This window comes from Hyla sarda, chromosome 10, assembly GCF_029499605.1.
Source record: "Hyla sarda isolate aHylSar1 chromosome 10, aHylSar1.hap1, whole genome shotgun sequence".
Taxonomy (NCBI): domain Eukaryota; kingdom Metazoa; phylum Chordata; class Amphibia; order Anura; family Hylidae; genus Hyla; species Hyla sarda.
Genome location: NC_079198.1, coordinates 126,913,515 through 126,934,444, shown reverse-complemented (window position 1 = coordinate 126,934,444; position 20,930 = coordinate 126,913,515). Strand labels below are relative to the sequence as shown.

At 41.6% G+C, this 20,930-nt stretch overlaps 2 long non-coding RNA genes across 2 annotated transcripts in view; one reads left to right on the top strand and one right to left on the bottom strand.

Moving 5' to 3' along the window:
• Nucleotides 1-497: 497 nt before the first annotated feature.
• On the bottom strand, nucleotides 498-7,626 carry LOC130294373 (uncharacterized). Its single transcript, XR_008848475.1, has 4 exons — nucleotides 6,790-7,626; nucleotides 4,357-4,719; nucleotides 769-830; nucleotides 498-608 (listed from the first exon to the last, which is right to left on the bottom strand). It is a non-coding gene; the product is annotated as an uncharacterized LOC130294373 (long non-coding RNA).
• Nucleotides 4,493-20,930, top strand: part of LOC130294374 (uncharacterized) — a 31,914-nt gene continuing 15,476 nt past the window's right edge. Inside the window, exons 1-2 of the long non-coding RNA XR_008848476.1 lie at nucleotides 4,493-4,530; nucleotides 6,837-6,946. This is a non-coding gene — a long non-coding RNA (uncharacterized LOC130294374). The remainder of the gene's footprint in view (nucleotides 4,531-6,836; nucleotides 6,947-20,930) is intronic.

Genomic DNA, 20,930 nt, shown 5'->3' with positions numbered 1-20,930 from the left:
ATATGAGATAGATAGATAGATATGAGATAGATAGATATGAGATAGATAGATATGAGATAGATAGATAGATAGATATGAGATATATAGATAGATAGATATGAGATAGATAGATATGAGATAGATAGATAGATATGAGAGAGGTAGACAGATAGATAATGAGATAGATATGTGGTGGACCACCGATGTAGCGATGTGAGTGGTGGGATCAGATAGTATTAACCCCGGGGGCCGGATGGTATAAACCCCTATGTGTTCGTGACGCCAGTGTGGTTTTCAGGTTCCAGAACACCACACGCCCGGATTCTCCGCTATCCCAGTTGCTAGAAGTGAAATGAGAGTCCACAACCAGTTATGGTCAAACGGAGGCTTTACTGAGTAGAAGACAGATGGAATTATCTTCACAGCTAAGGCCAGAATACCCAGAGAGGTGACCAGGACCCAGAGGACCTCACAGCTTGCTGGACCAATACTTGTAATTAACTTGACTTGTCTATGGACTTGACTTGACTATGTGCAGGACTTGACTAGTTTCAGTGACTGTAATGGTCGCCCCTTTATATATTGGGGGGCTGAACAGTTTGTTCCAAACGCTGAGCAGTGGAGTACCCCTTTAAGTGAGAACAGAACAAAAAAAAAAAAAAGATATGAATAGAATTCCATTTGTCTCCACCTTCTCCGAAGTGTCGGGACAAATTGCGAGTGTGTTGAGAAAACATTGGCCAATTCTGGGCAAGGGACATGACAATATTCCTGGATTTGTAAACTTACCTTTCATGTTTTACAGAAGATCTCGAAACCTGAGATACAAATTGGTCAACAACGAAGTATCCCTGAAGGGTAAGAAACAACAATATATTACTGTTTCCAAGAAGGTCTCGTACCCTTGCCGCAGTTGTATCAATCGTTTATCAATGCAGAAAGGCAGCACTTTTATACAACCTTTGACTGAAAAGAGAACAAACTGAAGTTTTATTTTAATTGTAAATCTGACTACGTGATCTACGTGTTATGGTGTCCATGTAGATTATTGTACGTGGGGGAGACCACTTGGGAGTTTTGAACCAGATATAACCAACACAGATACAGTACAGTGATCCCTCAACTTACAATGGCCTCAACATACTTTAGTTTCAACATACAATGATCTTTTCTGGACCATCGTAAGTTGAAACCAGACATAACACACAATGTACAGACAGTCCAGATCTGTGAAACGTGTCAATGGCTGGAAGATCTGACCAATCAGAATGGGCATTCACTGGTAAAACCCCTGTATTACTGAAGCGTATGCACTGACTGATGTCTGGTAGCACCCCCCTACAGTACAGGGAGGTACTACATGTTCTGTACTACTCTTTACCTGTATTACTGAAGTGTATGCACTGACTGATGTCTGGTAGCGCCCCCTACAGTACAGGGAGGTATTACATGTTCTGTACTACTCTTTACCTGTATTACTGAAGTGTATGCACTGACTGATGTCTGGTAGCGCCCCCTACAGTACAGGGAGGTATTACATGTTCTGTACTACTCTTTACCTGTATTACTGAAGTGTATGCACTGACTGGTGTCTGGTAGCGCCCCCTACAGTGCAGGGAGGTATTACATGTTCTGTACTACTCTTTACCTGTATTACTGAAGTGCTGCTTGCGGAATTCCGCCTCAAATTAAAGCCCATAGACTTCTATGGGATTCCGCACGCCCATTCACACTTCTGAATTTCCTCAAATTGCCTCAAATTAAGGCTCGGTTCACACTGCGGAATCTCCGGCCAGAAAAATTTCCACCCGGAGATTCCGAATGCGGCCAGCTAGGACCGCGGGGACACTGCAGTCTCCAATAGACTGCAATGTGTTCCACGAGTATTTCCGCATGAAGAATGAGCAGCGCCATTCTTCAGGCAGAAATTTTCAAGTGTGAATTTGTGAACGGAAACCCATTCACTACACTATGCATTTTAGTAAGCGGAATTTCTGCCTGCAATTTCAAAGCGGAATTGCAGATGGACTTCAATTTGAGGCGGAAATCTGCAAGCGGAAATTAGAAAAATTAGAAACACCTACGGAATAGAGGTTTGTTCCCAGACGTTTAGGCTAGGTACAGACTACGGAATCTCCGGGCAGAAAATTTCCGCCCGGAGATTCCGAGTTCCGCCTAGGACCGCGCGGACACTGCAGTCTCCTATAGACTGCTATGTGTTCCGCTAGGATTTCCGCCTGAAGAAAGAGCAACCCCTTTCTTCAGGCGGAAAATTTCTAGCGGATTTTTCATCCGGATTTTCCGCTTCACAAATTCCGAAGTGTGAATTTGTGAACGGAAAACCATTCACTACACTATGCATTAAAGTAAGCGGAATTTCTGACGGAAATTTCAAAGCGAAAATTCCGGCGGAAATTCCGTAGTCTGAAGCTAGCCTAAAGGCCAAACAGAGTAGACTAACCTCTATTCAGTAGGTGATTCTAATAGGGTCTATTCACACTTCTGAATTTCTGCAATCCGCCTCAAATTAAAGCTCATAGGCTTCTATGGGATTCCGCACGCCCATTCACACTTCTGAATTTCCGCTTGCGGAATTCCGCATCAAATTAAAGCCTATAGACTTCTATGGGATTCCGCATGCCCATTCACACTTCTTAATTTCCGCTTGCGGAATTCCGCCTCAAATTAAAGCCTATAGACTTCTATGGGATTCCGCACGCCCATTCACACTTCTGAATTTCCGCTTGCGGAATTCCGCATCAAATTAAAGCCTATAGACTTCTATGGGATTCCGCACGCCCATTCACACTTCTGAATTTCCGCTTGCGGAATTCCGCCTCAAATTAAAGCCTATAGACTTCTATGGGATTCCGCATGCCCATTCACACTTCTGAATTTCCGCTTGCGGAATTCCGCCTCAAATTAAAGCCTATAGACTTCTATGGGATTCCGCACGCCCATTCACACTTCTGAATTTCCGCTTGCGGAATTCCGCCTCAAATTAAAGCCTATAGACTTCTATGGGATTCCGCATGCCCATTCACACTTCTGAATTTCCGCTTGCGGAAATTCAGAAGTGTGAATGGGCGTGCGGAATCCCATAGAAGTCTATGTGCCTTAGGCTAGGTTCACACTGCAGAATTTCCGTCTGCAATTCCGCTTTGAAATTGCAGGCAGAAAATCCGCTTACTAAAATGTATAGTATAGTGAATGGGTTTCTCACAATTCGGAATTTGTGAGGCAGAATTTGTGAACGGAAAATCCGCTTGAAAATTTCCGCCTGAAGAATGGCGCTGCTCATTCTTCAGGTGGAAATACTCGCGGAACACATTGCAGTCTATTGGAGACTGCAGTGTCCGCGCGGTCCTAGCGCCTTCTGATTCAGTCGGCGCTGGCCATACTTGGAATCTCCGGGTGGAAATTTTCTGCCCGGAGATTCGGCAGTGTGAACCTAGCCTTAATCTGAGGCAGAATTCCGCAAGCGGAAATGCACAAGTGTGAATGGGTGTGCGGAATCCCATAGAAATCTACAAGCTTTAATTTGAGACGGAATTACGCAACAGAAATTCGGAAGTGTGAATGGGAAAGTGGAATCACATAGAAGGTTATGGACTTTAATTTAAGGTGGAATTCCGCAAGTGGAAATTAAGAAGTGTGAATGGGCCCTATTAAAAACACCTACTGAATAGAGGTTAGCCTGCTCTATTTGGGCGATCACGGCCTTCAAACGTCTGGGAACTCATTCCACAAGGGGATGAACATTCTCCATACTAGCAACAAAAAGTTAAACAGATTTGTAAATTACTTCTAATTAAAAAAAATCTTAATCCTTCCAGTACTTCTTAGCTGCTGAAGTTGAGTTGTTCTTTTCTGGCTGACCACAGTGCTCTCTGCTGACACCTCTGTCTGTCTCAGGAACTGTCCAGAGTAGGAGCAAATCCCCATAGAAAACTTATCCTGCTCTGGACAGTTCCTGAGACAGACAGAGGTGTCAGCAGAGAGCACTGCGGTCAGACTGAAAAGAACAACTCAACTTCAGCAGCTGTTAAGTACTGGAAGGATTAAGATTTTTTCATAGAAGCAATTTACAAATCTGTTTAACTTTCTGGAGCCAGTTGATATGAAACAAAATAGTTTTTCATCGGAGTACCCCTTTAACTTTACCCATACCCAGTGGGAGCAGATTTTACAGCCTGTTCCAGCATATCCCAAACATGTGTGGAGATTTCATTGTCGTGTTTCCCCAACCACTTCCTAGTAATCTGAACCGTATGAAACGGAGCATTGTCCTGCTGAAAGATGGCACTGTGGTTGGGGCAGAGGGTCAGCTAACAGGTCCTTGTAACAGGTTCTTATAGTCCTAGGCCTAAGGCTTACCAGAAAGTAGCTCCCCAGACCATGACACGACCACCATACAATCTGAACCCCAACAGAGCAATCTTCAGCTATTGAACCCCCAGTTGACACAAGGTTCGTTGCGTAGTTATTGTTAACGTTTGTCTTACATGGCGGCTGGCGCTGTACTGCCACTGGGTCTGCTGGTCTACTGAGGTAAATTATTGCTAAAATCCTAAACCTTCTACCCAACGCTCGCCTCTTGGATCAAACACACGTGAGATCTTCTATGGGATGTCCGTCCATGGTTCATCCATTCCTGGTACATTCTTTATTCCGTGGTTTGGGAACAGCCAACAAGGACAACAAGCCAAAGCTGGCACCACATCTCCAGGCCCCAAAAATCTGCGGTGATGAAAGACACTCAGGTCACCACACATACCCCTGATTGGCAAATGTTGTCTTCTGCTATTCAGTGGAGAGGTCAACACACCATATGAGAGCGGATTGTGATGCCACCACCATGTGGTATTGTGATAGGTCACAAGATGTCAGGGGCCAGTATTATAGTAGTTATATTCTTATATATAAGAGCAGTATTATAGTAGTTATATTTTTGTATATAGGAGCAGTATTATAGTAGTTATATTCTTGTATATAGGAGGCAGTATTATAGTAGTTATATTCTTGTATATAGGAGCAGTATTATAGTAGTTATATTCTTGTACATAGGAGCAGTATTATAGTAGTTATATTCTTGTATATTATAGTAGTTATATTCTTGTATATTATAGTAGTTATATTCTTGTATATAGGAGCAGTATTATAGTAGTTATATTCTTGTATATAGGAGGCAGTATTATAGTAGTTATATTCTTGTATATAGGAGGCAGTATTATAGTAGTTATATTCTTGTATATAGGAGCAGTATTATAGTAGTTATATTCTTGTATATAGGAACAGTATTATAGTAGTTATATTCTTGTATATAGGAGCAGTATTATAGTAGTTATATTCTTGGACATAGGAGCAGTATTATAGTAGTTATATTCTTGTACTTAGGAGCAGTATTATAGTAGTTATATTCTTGTATATAGGAGCAGTATTATAGTGGTTATATTCTTGTACTTAGGAGCAGTATTATAGTAGCTATATTCTTGTATATAGGAGCAGTATTATAGTGGTTATATTCTTGTATATAGGAGCAGTATTATGGTAGTTATATTCTTGTATATAGGAGCAGTATTATAGTAGTTATATTCTTGTATATAGGAGCAGTATTATAGTAGTTATATTCTTGGACATAGGAGCAGTATTATAGTAGTTATATTCTTGTACTTAGGAGCAGTATTATAGTAGTTATATTCTTGTATATAGGAGCAGTATTATAGTAGTTATATTCTTGTATATAGAGGCAGTATTATAGTAGTTATATTCTTGTATATAGGAGGCAGTATTATAGTAGTTATATTCTTGTATATAGGAGCAGTATTATAGTAGTTATATTCTTGTATATAGGAGCAGTATTATAGTAGTTATATTCTTGTATATAGGAGCAGTATTATAGCAGTTATATTCTTGTATATAGGAGCAGTATTATAGTAGTTATATTCTTGTATACAGGAGGCAGTATTATAGTAGTTATATTCTTGTATATAGGAGCAGTATTATAGTAGTTATATTCTTGTATATAGGAGCAGTATTATAGTAGTTATATTCCTGTATATAGGAGCAGTATTATAGCAGTTATATTCTTGTATATAGGAGCAGTATTATAGTAGTTATATTCTTGTATATAGGAGCAGTATTATAGTAGTTATATTCTTGTATATAGGAGCAGTATTATAGCAGTTATATTCTTGTATATAGGAGCAGTATTATAGTAGTTATATTCTTGTATACAGGAGGCAGTATTATAGTAGTTATATTCTTGTATATAGGAGCAGTATTATAGTAGTTATATTCTTGTATATAGGAGCAGTATTATAGTAGTTATATTCTTATATATAGGAGGCAGTATTATAGTAGTTATATTCTTGTATATAGGAGCAGTATTATAGTAGTTATATTCCTGTATATAGGAGCAGTATTATAGCAGTTATATTCTTGTATATAGGAGCAGTATTATAGTAGTTATATTCTTGTATATAGGAGAAGTATTATAGTAGTTATATTCTTGTATACAGGAGCAGTATTATAGTAGTTATATTCTTGTATATAGGAGCAGTATTATAGTAGTTATATTCTTATGTGCACCACAGAGACCTGATATTAATGACAATGTGCGGTAGTATAAGGTCAGGCATATACGTGGTCAGTATTTGCCCTTTTACAAACAGTCGATTCCCCATGTGTGTGTATCCAGCTCGAGTACCTGAGCACAATGGAGAAACTTGTCCTCCTGCTTAACTAGATACTTAGAGAACTCGTTCACAATTGCAGTTCATGAATTTATTGATTCCTTAAGAAACTGACCTTACAATTTGCAGTGTTCATTATTTTTTCCCATTTTCTTCCGTCAGAGTCACCAGCTGGCTGGACGTGCCTCTCAGGGCTCGACGGGTCCGTTCTTCGTGGCCCGCACAATGGTCACTCAGAGCCGCATTGTTGTATTAAATGAGAAAAATAAGAGGTAATATCCCCCCGGTTAATGGGGATTGTTCATATCTCATGGCTGCGCCGTATTGATTATCGTAGAGCCGGGTTATAACAAACAGAGGCCTAGTAATCAATGCTCTTACTTATCAAGTGAGTGTTATGCAGTTAATCCATACTGTGTAACCTTTCCGCATTCCTCCAGTATGAATGTCAACGCCGCGCTGAACTAAACGCTCCCTCAGCTCCGGAAACAGCTAGAATCCATGAAACCAGAACTGCCGTCTGGAGTCACTTTAAAGCAGAGTTTACCCAACCAGTGTGCCTCCAGCCGTTGCAAAACTACAACTCCCAGCATGCCCGGACAGCCTTCGATAGGGCAGTGTTTCCCAACCCGGGTGCCTCCAGCTGATGCTAAACTACAACTCCCAGCATGCCCGGACAGCCGAAGGCATGCTGGTTATGAAGCACTGCACTACAAAATTAGGGTCAGTCTGCCATTCAGGAGTCTAGGAGAGCTGGGTAATAGCCTTCAGCTGTCCAGGCATGCTGGGAGCTGTAGTTTTGCAACAGCTGGAGGCAACCTGGTTGGGAAACACCAGGGTACAGTTCTAGGGCATCATGGCCGCTCCCATAGGAATAAATGGAGTGCGTGTCATCTACCGGTAAAAGGCACAAGCTCCTCACTGAGTCCTGATCAGCTACTTATCCCCTATACCAGTGGTCTTCAACCTGCGGACCTCCAGATGTTGCAAAACTACAACTCCCAGCATGCCCGGACAGCCGTTGGCTGTCCGGGCATGCTGGGAGTTGTAGTTTTGCAACATCTGGAGGTCCGCAGGTTGAAGACCACTGCCCTATACTGTGGATAGGTTAGTTTTCGGCTGTCCGGGCATGCTGGGAGTTGTAGTTTTGCAACAGCTGGAGGCACCCCGGTACGGAAACACTGGGGGGAGCTTTATTAAAACCTGTCCAGAGGAAAAGTTGCTGAGTTGCCCATAGCAACCAATCAGATCGCTTCTTTCATTTTCCAGAGGCCTTTTCAAAAATGAAAGCAGCGATCTGATTGGTTGCTATGGGCAACTGAGTAACTTTTCCTCTGGACAGGTTTTGATAAATCTCCCCCATTGTCTTAGGCCCATCTAACGGCCGATTAACGGACGATTTTCAAGATTTTTATGACGGACGTTCATTACGGATGAATTTTTATAGTGTGAAAGGGGTCTTAGGAGGAGATTTATCAAAACCTGTGTAGAGGAAGAGTGGTGCAGTTTCCCATAGCAACCAATCAGATGGCTTCTTTCATTTTTCAGAGGCCCTTTTAAAAATGAAAGAAGGAATCTGATTGGTTGCTATGGGCAACTGCACCACTTTTCCTTTACACAGGTTTTGATGAATCTCCCCCTTAGAGAGTATCTTTTCTCCAGATATATTACTTGTAGCTTTTGGGCCCCAGTGGAAATCTGCAACAGGACCCCATTTGCCAGTTCTTATACTGGTCTTCAGGGACGTGCACACATAGGCCGACATTTATCATTGTCTTTAGACAGATTTTTGTGTCTAAAAAAGGGGCAAAAAAGGAGCAAGCAAGGTTTTTTGCGCCTTCTTTGCCCCTTTTTGTTTACACATTTCTGCTGATTTTGAGTTACAATCCACTGATTTTGACAATACACATGATATGGACGGGTTTTATCAACTGCGCCTTTTTGTGAAAAGGAGCAAAAAAAGGCGCAAAGCCACTGAAAAGTCTCTAAAACGACACCAGCCCAGACATGGTGCAGCTTTTTGGTGTATGTGAAGAGAGAAATGTCAGAAAATGTGACCTGCACAATATGTGTCAAGTGCTCTGTGACCATTTCATAAATTTGGTGCTCCTGCACATTACCAGCACATACACAAAGGTGTAAAATCATGCTTCACTTACACCTACAATGATAAATGTGGGTCATAGGGTTCAAACGGGGCCCTTTTGTGGTGTCTCGGGGTGTGAAGGTGAGGTGTATGGGGCAGATGTTGTAGCCCAGGGGCAGTTGTTATTAACCCCTTAATGTTCGTGACGCCAGGGCGTGGTTTTCCCGGTAACCACCCGAACGGTAGCACCGCTAACCCAAGGTCAGGCTGGGTAATAGTCCAAACCAGGTTAGGGTTAACAGTAGCTTTACTGAGGTAGACAGATGGAAATAGTCTTCACAGCTAGGCCAGGATCCCAGAGAGGTGGCCAGTAATACAGAAGGACCTCGCAGCTTGCTGGGACTTGTAGTGACTTTGATAAACTTTAGTACAGCCACGCTGACTATAATAGACTTGACTGTAGGTAGTGACAGCAGACAGAGATAACTTGACTTACTGACATGTGGCTGTAGGTGGCTTGAGGCCTCCAGATGTGCTGGACACTGACTCTGAAACGTCTGGTCTTTACTGTTCCTCAGCAGGAGTGATAAGAGAGAGATTGTAATGGCTGCTCCTCTTATAAAGGGGGGGGCTGAGCCAGATGCCCATAGGTCAAGCTGCAGGTCACCTGGTTAGCTGGTGCTCTCTGGGTAACAAACACATCATGTGAACACATTATCATGTGACTAACTGAAAGGTCCTTTATACATAACACACATAACACTATACATAATATATGTTGCTATGGGGGAGACAGTACAGGAGGGCCCCTAGGACACAGAGGGACTCAACCTGACAGGGCCTAGGTAGTGTACGGGACTATAAAATTATATACACACACATATATATATATATATATATATATATATATATATATATATATATACACAAAGCCAACTCCCTATTGCTTTGGGCACTGCAAAAATTGGAGAGTAGACCTATAGACCTTCTTTGTGAGATGGTACTCTCTCTAGAACCCCTTTGGGATGAATTCCTTGATTATCCAAAAGGAGATCTGTTTATGAGAGAACGATCTGGTGATGTTTTCGTTAGTATCAATGATTAAATGTTTATTACTGTATTTAAAGGAAATCTGTCATTAGTGTCACCTGCACTAATCTGTTGGTACAGACAGGTAGTGCAGGGGACACTTATGACAACGATACTTACCTGGGCCCATTCTTTGCTGTGGTTCTCCGGCAATCCTCTTCAGTATCTTCCACTCCGGGTCCAACTTGGAGCATGGGCGGAGCTTATTGACATCACCACTGCTGTTTGCTAGCAGCAGAACCCAGCAGAAAACAGCAGCGGTGACGTCACTAAGCTCCGCCCATGCTCCAAGTTAGGCCTGATGCTGAATATACCAAAGAGGATAGCCGGAGAACCACAGCACGGAATGGGACCAGGTAAGTATCGTTGTCATAAGTGTCACCCTCACTACCTATCTGTACCGACAGATTAGTGAAGGTGACACTGATGACACATTTCCTTTATTACCCGACTGTACGAGGATATTGTTAACCAGTGATCTTCAAATAGGCAAAGCTCGCCCCTACTGGGGGAGGAGGCCTGGAGTCATTGTTCTGCTCCTTTAGAATTGAAGGTCTTCTTTGCAGGAGTCTGTCGTTTGGTCTTATATCCACCTTGCTTACTGTAGGGATGAAAGGACCTCTGTTTTCGGGGTGATCTACTCTTTCTAGGCTGTGGTGGTTCTTAGGTGGTTGAGGTGAAGAAGCCCTCTTAAATTCACTGATAAATTTGAGAATGATTCCTTGGGACCAAACATGGAGGAGAGATCAGATCAAACATGGAGAGGGATCAGATCAAACATGGAGAGGGATCAAGGCGTAAAAGCTGTTTTTTAGAGACTGAGTCTCCCGACCATTGCTTTAGTCATACCGCCCTTCTTGCCACATTGGATACTGCCATTGTTTTGGATGAAAATGTCAGAAATCAGAAGCAAATCTGCTGCTAGACACTCCTAAACATTTTTTCTCTGGCAAACCCCTTCCTCCATCTTTGAAGTTCTCTGCCCGCACAGCGTTTCTGGTATAAGTAGCCGATAAACCCAGGAAACATCAGGGTAGTTTGCAGCAAATCACAATCACCAGTAAGGCCATGTTCACACTTCCGGAATTTCCATGCGGAATTCCGCTGGAGATTCCGCAGCAGCAGAGTCCCATTGTGTTCAATGGGATTCTGCTGCGCTGTGCACATGGCGGAATTTCCGATTTCCGTGACGGAAGAAAGAATGAACCTGTCCATTCTTTCTGCGGAATCCGCATGGAATACATTGCTGTCAATGAGAAGGCGCATTCCCGTGCATGCCCGCAGTCTATGGAATGTCCGCATGGAGCTTTTCTGAGCGGGCATTCCGGACGTGTGAACATAGCCTAACAGCGTGAGGAAACCCATAGTCCCAATAGAGCATTAGGCCGGGTTCACACTACAGAATTTCTGACCAGAATTCCACTTATGAATTTCAGTCGGAAATTCCGCTGTCTGAGGGTAAATTGCGGGTGAATCGATTTCCCCGTAAACCATTTACACTGGGGAATTTTCTAGGTGGAATTTCTGTCCAAAAAAACTCAGATCTAAAAATTCCACCAGAACATTGAACCTGCTCAATATTCTGACATAATCCGCGCCGCAGACATTGCCGTCTGTCCTGTCAGGTAATGTCCATGTGGTCCTAGCGCCACCTGATGCAGTCACGGATACTGTAGCATGAACCTGGTCTTACAGAAGCTTTAAAGGGGTACTCCGATGGAAAACAACATTTTTTTTAATTAACTGGTGCCAGAAAGAAGAGATGAGCAAACTTACAGTAAATTCGATTCGTCACAAACTTCTCGGCTCGGCAGTTGATGACTTTTCCTGCATAAATTAGTTCAGCTTTCAGGTGCTCCGGTGGGCTGGAAAAGGTGGATACAGTCCTAGGAGACTCTTTCCTAGGACTGTATCCACCTTTTCCAGCCCACCGGAGCACCTGAAGGCTGAACTATTTTACGCACGATAATACATCAACTGCTGAGCCGAGAAGTTCATGACGAATCAAATTTACTGTAAGTTCGCTCATCTCTACCAGAAAGTTATACAGATTTGCAAATGACTTCTATTTAAAAAACGTAACCCTTCCAGTACTTATCAGCTGCTGTATGCTCCAGAGGAAGTTGTGTAGTTCTGTCCAGTCTGACCACAGTGCTCTCTGCTGACACCTCTGTCCATGTCAGGAACTGTCCAGAGAAGGAGAGGTTTGCTTTGGGGATTTGCTCCTACTCTGGACAGTTCCTGACATGGACAAAGGTGTCAGCAGAGAGCACTGTGGTCAGACAGAAAAAAATTACACAACTTCCTGTGGAGAATACAGCAGCTGACAAGTACTGGAAGGATTAAGAATAATTGATTTTTATTACAGAAGTAAATTACAAATCTTTTTAACTTTCTGGCACCAGTTAATTTGAAAACATTTGTTTTCCACAGGAGTACCCCTTTAAGACGACCCTTCTATCAGGAAAAAGGAAAACAATAAGTAAGGGGTGTGGTTCTTCCAGCCTCTTATACCGGTTACAAGCGTTTAATTGGTTAATGATAATTATGACTATAATTACCTTCTACCCAGGTAGTAGGAGAGGGTTAACCCATTAGTGTGCTGTCTAGGATATATATCTATATATTGCAGTGGTCCCAAACTGTGGCCCTCCAGATGTTGCGAAACTACAACTCCCAGCATGCCCGGACAGCCAGCGGCTGTCCGGGCATGCTGGGAGTTGTAGTTTCGCAACATCTGGAGGGCCACAGTTCAGAGAACACTGATACATGGCATTATAATTTCCAGGTCCTTCTAGGAGAGATCACATTATTACTAATATCATTTCTCACCGCAGTCACACGCCGAGCAACAATATTGGAAATCAATAGGGAAGATTTCAGCCTGTAAGGAAAGCATCATGTTTTTTTTCTGACAAAATACACAACTTTAGTCAAATCCCAGACACTTGAATAATAAATCATAAATTGATTATAATTATTTTTTATTGCAATTGAAAAACCTGAATGCGTAAACACACCCTAAAGGCAATAATAGTTCAAATTAAAATGAAATCAAGAAGTAATATAACATTTTTTATGAAATAAACATATTATTTAAATGACATTTGATAAATAAATACTATAGCTAACAAAAATATAACTAATAATAACATATATATGGATATCATTTTTTTAATTAATTATATATTTTTAAATTAATAATTATATATATATGTATATATATATATATATATATATATATATATATATATATATATCCACAGTAACTAATAATAATAACATATATATGTATATCGTTTTTTAATTAATTCATTTTTTTTGTTAATATATTTATATAACATATTTGTTATATATATATATATATACTGTACACAGTAACTAATAATAACATATATATATGTATATAATTTTTTAATTAATCCATTATTTTTTTGTTAATATATTTATATGACATATATTTGTATATATATATATATATATATATATATATACACAGTAACTAATAATAACATATACCTATATATATATATATGTATATAATTTTTTAATTAATCCATTATTTTTTTTAATATATAACAAATATATATATATATATATATATATATATATATTTTTTTTTTTATATATACATACATACAGTAACTAATAATATTAATATATATATATATATATATATATATATATATATATATATACATATGATTTTTAAATTAATTAATAATTTATTTATTTATATATTTACATAAAATATATTTGTAAAATTTCTCCATATTATATACCGGTATATATATATATATATATATATATATATATATATATATATATATAATTATTATTATTTTTTTTATTTACATTTTATTTTTATTTCATAATTTTTTTTATATTATGAGGATAATTTCGCAGATTATCCAGGACATTGGTAGTAATCAGTAAGCTGCCGAGAAATTAAGTGAACCCTCCCCGCCGCCGATCCCTTGGTTCATTCCTCCAGTACAGGAGCCCATGATGGAGAGAAACCTTCTCCGTGGAGACGGCGATTTGCTCAGAATTAACCCTGTGACCCCAGCGTGTCAGGCAGCCATGATAACAATGGAGGCGGCGGCTGCGGCTTCTCATCTCCATTATTATGTGCTGTGAATGGGACAAATAGTTGTATTCCCTCCACGCACAAAGGGATAATTTGTTCCAACTGGTTTGTGTCATGGCCGCACACTGCGGTGATTGATACGAGGCGATGAATGTGAAGAGGTCAGAGCTATGAAAACCGTTCCTATTATAGTCACATAATCATATAGTCATAGATACAGTGTTTCCCAACCGGCGTGCCTCCAGCTGCTGCAAAACTACAACTCTCAGCATGTCCGGACAGACAATTTGAAAAATTTAGCGCAAGTACACATGATGTATCCACAGGAAAACAGTGGGGGAAAAAACATGTTGTTTACCTGTTGTCTGCTTTTGGTCCATTTTTAGCTGTTTACTGCCTAAAATTACTAAATTATTATTATTTTTTGGCAAATTACTAGAGATGAGCGAATTTACAGTAAATTCGATTCATCACGAACTTCTCGGCTCGGCAGTCGATGACTTATCCTGCATAAATTAGTTCAGCTTTCCGATGCTCCGGTGGGCTGGAAAAGGTGGATACAGTCCTAGGAAAGAGTCTCCTAGGAATGTATCCATCTTTTCCAGCCCACCGGAGCACCGGAAAGCTGAACTAATTTATGCAGGAAAAGTCATCAACTGCCGAGCCGAGAAGTTCGTGACAAATCGAATTTACTGTAAATTCGCTCATCTCTACAAATTACCGTATTTATCGGCGTATAACACGCACTTTTTAGGCTAAAATTTTTAGCCTAAAGTCTGTGGGCGTGTTATACGCCGATACACCCCCCAGGAAAGGCAGGGGGAGAGAGGCCGTCACTGCCCGCTTCTCTCCCCCTGCCTTTCCTGGGGTCTAGAGCGCTGCTGTCAGCCCTTCTCACCCCCTGGCTATTGGCGCCGCTGCCCGTTCTGTCCCCCTGACTATCGGCGCCGGCGCCCCATTGGGGAGAGAAGGGGCAGCGGCACCCATTGCCGGCGCCGCTGCCCCGTTGCCTCCCCCCATCCCGGTGGCATAATTACCTGAGTCGGGTCCGCGCTGCTGCAGGCCTCCGGCGTGCGTCCCCGGCGTCGTTGCTATGCGCTGAACGGCGCGGCGCATGACGTCAATGCGCCGCGCCGTGCATAGCAATGACGCAGGGGACGCACGCGGGAGGCCTGTAGCAGCACGGACCCGACTCAGGTAATTATGCCACCGGGGATGGGGGGAGGCAACGGGGCAGTGGCGCCGGCAATGGGTGCCGCTGCTCCTTCTCTCCCCCTGGCTGTCGGCGCCGCTTCTCTCCCCCTGGCTATCGGCGCCGGCACCGATAGTCAGGGGGACAGAACGGGCAGCGGCGCCGATAGCCAGGGGGAGAGAAGGGCCGACAGCAGCGCTCTAGACCCCAGGAAAGGCAGGGGGAGAGAAGCGGGCAGCGACGGCCTCTCTCCCCCTGCCTTTCCTGGGGGTGTATCGGCGTATACACGCGCACACACGCACCCTCATTTTACCATGGATATTTGGGTAAAAAACTTTTTTTACCCAAATATCCTTGGTAAAATGAGGGTGCGTGTTATAGGCCGGTGCGTGGTATACCCCGATAAATATGGTTCATCAGAATTTTGGTGCATGTACAACAGCAAATCTATCCCACAAATGTCCCCCATAATTCACATGATTCATGGTGCATTCACATGGGCATATTTCCTTTCAAACATGCAGCGTATTTCTGGCTGCTAGTTTTAAAGGGGTACCCCGCTGCTCAGCGTTTGGAACAAACTGTTCCGAACGCTGGAGCCGGCGCCGGGAGCTGTCACGCCCTACCCCCTCATTGCAAGTCTATGGGAGGGGCGTGTGACAGCCGCCACGCCCCCTCCCATAGACTTGCATTGAGAGGGCGGGGCGAGGCGTGACTTCATGAGGGGGAGTGGCTATGACGTCACAAGCTCCCGGCACCGGCGGCTTCAGCGTTCGGAGCAGTTTGTTCCAAAGGCTGAGCAGCGGGGTACCCCTTTAACAATGTCATTAGATCTTTGGCTAAAACCTCTCGTTTCTTGTCATGAACTAGATGTCGGGGAACAGTTTGTTCCAAACGCTGAGCAGCGGAGTACCCCTTTAAAGGGCCGGGCTCCTCGTGGAAAAAAATTTCGGCTGCGGAATATCTTCGCTGCAGAAAATCTGTAGTCAATAGTGTCTGCGGCAGATTGAATGTGAATGTCCCATAAGAGGGAGATTTATCAAAACCTGTGCAGAGGAAAAGTTGCCCGGTTGCCCATAGCAACCAATCAGATCGCTGCTTTCATTTCTAACAAGGCCTCTGCAAAATGAAAGAAGCGATCTGATTGGTTGCTATGGGCAACTGGGCAACTTTTCCTCTGCATGGGTTTTGCTCTTTTTTGTGGTGTTTTTTTTTTTGCTTGTAAAAAAAAGCATTTAAAGCAGAGTTTACCCAACCAGTGTGCCTCCAGCTGTTGCAAAACTACAAATCCCAGCATGCCCGGACAGCCTTCGGCTGTCCGGGCATGCTGGGCGTTGTAGTTTTGCAACAGCTGGAGGCACCCCGGTACGGAAACACTGGGGGGAGCTTTATTAAAACCTGTTCAGAGGAAAAGTTGCTGAGTTGCCCATAGCAACCAATCAGATCGCTTCTTTCATTTTCCAGAGGCCTTTTCAAAAATGAAAGCAGCAATCTGATTGGTTGCTATGGGCAACTGAGTAACTTTTCCTCTGGACGGGTTTTGATAAATCTCCCCCATTGTCTTAGGCCCCTTTCACACTATAAAAATTCATCCGTAATGAACGTCCGTCATAAAAATCTTGAAAATCGGCCATAAGAAAATCCCAATATAGTCTATGGGATTTTTACATTAACCGTATTAACCTGTTATAGCCCGTTATTAATAATGGACGTTATTTTGTGAAGGGAGAATTAACGGAAGAAATACCCAACCAGTGTGCCTCCAGCTGTTGCAAAACTACAAATCCCAGCATGCCCGGACAGCCGAAGGCTGGGAGTTGTAGTTTTGCAACAGCTGGAGGCACCCCGGTACGGAAACACTGGGGGACATTTATCAAACCTTGTCCAGAGGAAAAGTTGCCCAGTTGCTATGGGCAACTCAGCAACTTTTTCTCTGTACAGGTTTTGATGAAGCTCCCCTCCCCCTCCATGTTTTTTTTAACAGCTTTTGCAGTGTTTTTTTGTTTTTTTTTTTACAAGATAGTTTTTCAGTTTTTTTTTCTGTTGTGTTTTTCCTGTATTTCTGTGATGGTTTTTCATGTCATGTGATTCATTGATTTCCCAAAAGACAAAAATATGCAACACAAATGCATTTTTGCAGAAAGTCTGCCCCGGAAATTTTTCCAGCGGACATTTTACAGACAGCGGGCGCCGGCAGAACACGCTCGGAAATGTTCCATGTGCATAGGTGACAATGCATTTCCAAGCGGATTCCTCAGAAAGAAATGACACGACAATTCCTTCTGCGGAGGCCAGATGTGGAATTCCGTTGCAGATGTTTCCGCCACAGAAAATGCGCTGTGTGCACGGTGCAGCAGAATACCATTAAAGACGCTGCACACTTTAAAAACTATTGACCCATGTATGCACAACCAATGAAAAACGTCTACCGAGACAGTTTTGCATAAATAACGTTGAGATACAGGGATGTTTAAAATTCACTAAATATTTGCGCAAAACTGCACATGCAAAAAAAATGCAAAAAAATTAAATATTAAAAATTCTGCCAAATTTTTTTTTTTATACCCAGTAGTAGTCAAAAATAAAGAACAAGATAATTAAAGCGGTTATCCAGGAAAAAACTTTCTTATCTATCAACTGGCTTTAGAAAGTTAAACAGATTTGTAAATTATTTCTATTAATCCTTTCAGTACTTATGAGCTGCTGAAGTTGAATTGTTCTTTTCTGTCTAAGTGCTCTCTGATGACACGTGTCTCGTGAACCGCCCAGTTTAGAAGCAAATCCCCATAGCAAACCTCTTCTACTCTGTGCAGTTCCTGAGACAAGCAGAGATGTCAGCAGAGAGCACTGTTGCTAGACAGAAAAGAACAACTCAACTTCAGCAGCAGATAATTATTGAAAGGATTAAGATTTTTTTTTTTTTTATAGAAGTAATTTACAAATCTGTTTAACTTTCTGGAGCCAGTTTTTTCCTGGATAACCCCTTTAATTTAACAGTCATTAAAATCACAACCAACTTTTTCCCTCATGTCTGCCCTAATAGACAACTTTCTACTGACAACAATGGAACACAATATTATACAAAAATCTGCTGATTTTTAATACATTTTTTGCTATAAATATGCTGTTTAAGGGGCATTTTATCGCAAAAAAAAAAAAAAGTCTACAGTCTAAAAATGTCATACTTCTGATGGCTTTAGATAAGGATTATTTTATGACCTGTAAAAAACAGCCCAAAAAATGACAATTATTTATATGAGTCAAGTCAATCAAAAAAGTGGGAAAAAGGCTAAGTTTCCACTTTTTTGTTATTTTTTTTTATTTTTTTTTCCTGACATTTTTTTTATTTTTTTTTTTGCTTGAAAAAAACTGCCCAGTCATTTGTCAAGATTAAAGGAGTAGTCCGGTGCGCACTTTTCTTATTTTATCCGGTCCGGGCTGCAAAAAAAAAAGAAAACAAATAAAGCCTATCACCGGCCGCAGCGATGTCGCGCCTCGGCCGGTGATAGGCTGAAGCTCCGTGTGACGTGCCGGGCTAACAGGAAGTAGGAAGCAAACAGCCCGGGGACCGTACACCTGTACCGGAGCTCCGGGGGTGCGATGACAGGTAAGAGAAAGTTTGTTTTCTTTTTTTTTGCAGCTCGGACCGGATAAAATAAGAAAAGTGCGCGCCGGACTACTCCTTCAAGTTTAAAAAAATTATAAGAATTTGTGGGTTTTAGTCTTGGTGTTTTTTTTTATTTTTTTTTATTTGGTGTTTTTTTATTTTTTTTTTCCCTGCGTTTTTATCATGACAAGTGATTTGAGTCTTTCATCATGTGACCCAAGGATTTCTATAAAAAAATGGGGGGAAAAAAACCCACATGGCCATTTTTTTTTGCTTCCATAGACCTAAAGATTTGTGTTAAAAAACAAAACAAAAACGCCATAGTCTGCTATGATTTCGGGAAAACCGCCACTGAGCTCAAAACCACAAAAAAATGCCAAAGATGAGTAAAAAAAGATGCCAAAGTGGGTTTGGCGTTTCATAAATCCCTATTGACTTTCAGCTAACATCTGGCCATTGCGTTTTTTTTCACCAAATAAACGTTGTGCAGCATTTGTGGCTTTTTAAAAAAAAAAAAAAAATTTTTGTAATGGGGGGGGCCTAGCCTAAAGTCGTCACTTAGTGTGGTGCCCCTTCCTCTGCTCCAATGCCCGCTAGAAATAAAAAGCATTGTACATGTTATTTCTGCCATCTTACCTTCGCCTGTAGATTTATAAACAATGTTTTTGATCGTTTTAATACAAAAAAATGTTTTCTTTCTTTAAACACTTTAAGAAGTACAGGAAAAATTCCAGCATGAATGAGGTTTATATCCTGTAAATTAACCCCCCCCCCCCCCCTTAACATTTTGCTGCCACTCGAATTTCGCCGAGAGAAAGAACACATTTTATTCCGACAAAAAGGAGAATATACTTTTATTATTGGTAAAACACAATAACGCAACGGTCGGATCAGCGAGGGCGCCGGGAACGAGGCCTTTACGGCTTTTGTTAAATTTTGTAAGAAAATAACTTGTGTGCTACAATACCAGGAGAAAGCTATTCTTTAAAAAAAAAAAGAAAAAAAGGTAATAATAACGAAAAAAATAAATAAGTAAAAAATAAATAAATGAAATAATAATATAAAAATAAAAAATAAATAAAACCCAACCTGTTAGGACTGGTGCTGCTTTCAATGAGCCATTTACAATATGGCCGCTCCCGGCCGGGTCCAGCAACCATTAATTGTTAATGCATTTTGCATTAACCCTGGGAGATCGCAGCTCCTGCAGGCTCAGGATTAAAAAATGATTTCCAGCGTGTTGCTAAAATGGCTGCAGAGCAGCAGGACGCCATTACCTTCCAAGTCGAGCGCTGAGACTTAAATGGCAATTTAAAATTAGGCCATTAACAATTTGAGGCAATTACGAGGTTTTTTCAATAATATTATTTTACGTTTTGAATTAACCATCAAAATTAGATTAGACACAAACGCTCTGTGGACGTATCCGACTCTGAGGGATTGATACCTTGTTACTGCGATATACGGCGCATATATTAACATATGGACACATATGTATCTATAGAGACAGTTTATAACTCTATATATTGGCATGAGAGGCTGTATAGGGAGGAGGGGGGGCAAACTGGGAGTTGTAGTTTTGCAACAACTGGTAGCCCAGTTTGCAGACCACTGACTTATATAAGAGAGTGTTGTGGGCATGCTCTGTGACCTGCGAAGAAGTCACTGTTCAGGGAGGAAGAAGAGGTGAACTGTGACAATCGCATGTTCACTTATGTTGGAGAATGCTGTGAGCATGTTCTGTGACCTGTCCAAAGGTCAGTGTGCAGGGAAGATTACCTACAGACTTCTATGGGAGAGTGTAGTGGGCATGCTCTGTGACCCAACAGTGCTCATTAAGCACAGAGGCAGGAGAAATCAGCTGTTATCATCCCCTATTGAGTCTTATGGAAAATTAAGCACAGAGGACGAGAAGATGAGCTCTGACCATCACCTACTGACTTCTATGGGACAGTGTAATAGGCATGCTCTGCCACCTGTGAAGAAGGCACTATGTAGGGAGGTAGAAGAGGTGAGCTGTGACAATCGCCTGTTAACTTATGTTGGAGAATGCTGTGGGCATGCTCTGCGACCTGTTCAAAGGTCAGTGTGCACGGAAGAACAGGAGGTAAGCTGTTACCATCACCTTTTGACTTCAATGGGAGAATGTAGTTGGCACGCTCTGTGACCTAACAGTTCATTCATTCTGTGCT